Here is a 2710-nt window from a genome sequence, read left to right on the forward strand (position 1 = left end):
ACCTACACATAGTAACAGATAACATATTTCTATGTATATTAAATTATTGAATTTCTTTTATTTTAAAATACCAAATAGAAAGTTTGCTTGATATGTGATAATACTTCTATGAAAAGTACCAAATAATAAATAGCATTTTCAGGCACCCTGTACATTGTGTATGATGTTTTTGACAGCTGGAGAGGAGGTGAAGAACACAGGACCTGTGGGCAGGTCAAAGTGGAATGGTTTATTTAATTGTATGTATTTGTAGGGTGAGAATTTTAACTCTGTGGCCACTGAAGTCAGTGCTAAAACTCTTAGCTATTAAAGATTATTGCTGTTTCTGAAAAACCAGCACATGCTCCTATGATTAGCAGAAAAGCCATGTTACTCAAATCCTGATGCAATTCCAATAATCCTGTGAGGATTTGGAATGAGGGATCAATTTCACCACCTGTTTGTGCCAATGGTGAATTGCTCTCCCCATCTCTAACACCAGACTTTAGGATCCAGGTTTTTTAGAATAAGATGTGGGTGGGTGTCCAATGCAGCTGTGCATTTATGGGAAGTCAAAAGTCTACTGGGGGCTGAGAGACAAATATAAAGGAGTCCATCAAGCTGGGCTGGTGATGATCATGCTCAGGAAGATCGTGGAGTCCTGGAAAAACATAGAAGGTCAACATTTTTTTAAAAGGATTCTGACATTTTTGTTTATCCTGAATTTAAGTCGCCTTAAACCAGCCTGGATTGGGATGAAGGAGAATATGTTGGTTTTTCTCAGGCAAAGTAGGCATATGAAAATGTTGCTGTGGTGAAGTGAAGAATTGTAATTTACTGTTGCCATCACCTGGTTCCCAGACAGTGCTTGCTGTCCTCTGGCTGGCAATACTCCATCCGGGAAGGACATCCAATGTTGGGACCTGACCCAGTACCCACTGAAGCTAAATGGGAATCTTTCCTCTAACCTCAGTGGGTGCTGGTTCCTGGCTGCAGTATGCAGTGTTGCCAACTCTCGCAGTCTTACCACCAATCCTGCAATATTTGGTGTTACTCTTAAAGTCCCAGCCATTGCAATCAAGAGACCACCTGAGAATGCCAGCTTTCATTTAAAAAAAAAGTAATTTTCTAGCCCTTGTGGTGGCAAAGAAAAGCTTGAATGGGTGAAGGGAGAGCCCTTTAAAGACTCAGGACCCAGAAAGCCAATAAAAAGAAGCCAACATTTTTATTTAAAAACATTCTTATGTGGGTGAAACCAGACAATCACTATGCTCGCAAATGGACTCACATGACAAAACCAAAGCCACCCTATGACCCATAGCCCAACACTTTTCACAGAACAATCATTCCATATGCAACCTCTCAGTCCTCATCCTCAAAGGAAACCTGCACAACTTTCAAAAGACAAAGCTGGGAACTTAAATTCATAACTTTGCTAGACTCTAAAAATCATGGTCTTAATAAAGACACTGGATTTTATGGCTTATTACAACACCTGTAATCCACTAACCCCCTCTTTTGGTCCTATGACAGCATAGATGCTATCAGGCCATTTCACTTTGAATGCTAAACAATTTCTTCCACCTTGTATTCCACATATGTAACACTCAATATCTTTCCCAGACCTGAAGAAGAGCTCTGCACAAGAGCTCTGTCTCTCTCACCAACAGAAGTTTAGTAAAAGATATTACCTCACCCACCTAGTCTCTCGTGGGTTTTAAGGCAATCTCATAATTTTGGAGCCTGACTCATGGTTTTCAAATGGCTGGGGTTGGCAGTACTGAGTACTGTTGCTGGGTGGCGATAACACATAGACACAAGTATCAAGCAATAAAGTTTGTGCCTATGGTTATTCTTAAATGCTCCTTTTGTCTCTGGTTTAGACAGGTAATTCAGCAAGGTCAGCATAGAAATGTTTGTGGTGTTAGCAAGTTAAGATCCATAAACTGGGTCTGATTTTCCCTTGCCTTGTACCTTGCATGCTCATTTACAGTTCTGCAAAGTGGCAGTAAATACCTACCCAATCAGAATAGTAGCTTTTAACACTCTGTGTAAGTGCAAATGACCACACAAGAAGCAAGGCAGGGGAGAATCATACCCAATGCCTTTGATTTGCACACAGCATTGCTATTGGAAGCAGATTAGGTGCAATGTATGGCTCGAATTTTGTTAGATTAAAAACCAAAAAACTGATGAATATTTGGTTGATGGACAATTTTCAAAATTATTTTCAAAATTTAGCAGAATCCACTGTCTTTAAAAGCAATGTTACAGCAGAATAATTAGTTTCTAGAGGAAGTCTGTCTAATATTATTTCTAAAAAAGCAAGAAGCATTCCCACTGGTAATCTGTAATACACAGGATGAGAGCTGAGAGAGGTACATGTCCTTATATTTTGCCCACCAGAGGGAGGCAAATACAAATAGAAATATAGTTTTGCCTAGCAATCCATAGTTCACCAGCTTTGTTTGCACAGATTATAGACTGTATGGTTTCTGGGACTTCTGCTAACAATTGTACATAGTAGAATTTAGCACTGACATTTGATTTTAAGACAAACAATTAGACTCACAGACTGAGTCTGCTGCCGTTACTCACATAGATTGCTGCATTATGGCTTGAATCCATATTGCTTTGGGTTGTCTTTTAAATTGGTCTGAGCTACAGCATTTGGAACTAGATTTTGAAGCCCTCAAATTTGTGGCAAGACATTTGTGGGGAAATTTAGAAC

The sequence above is a fragment of the Emydura macquarii genome, unplaced genomic scaffold (genome assembly GCF_026122565.2).
Source record: "Emydura macquarii macquarii isolate MOO-44397 ecotype Brisbane River unplaced genomic scaffold, CSIRO-AGI_Emac_v2 contig_968, whole genome shotgun sequence".
NCBI lineage: Eukaryota > Metazoa > Chordata > Testudines > Chelidae > Emydura > Emydura macquarii.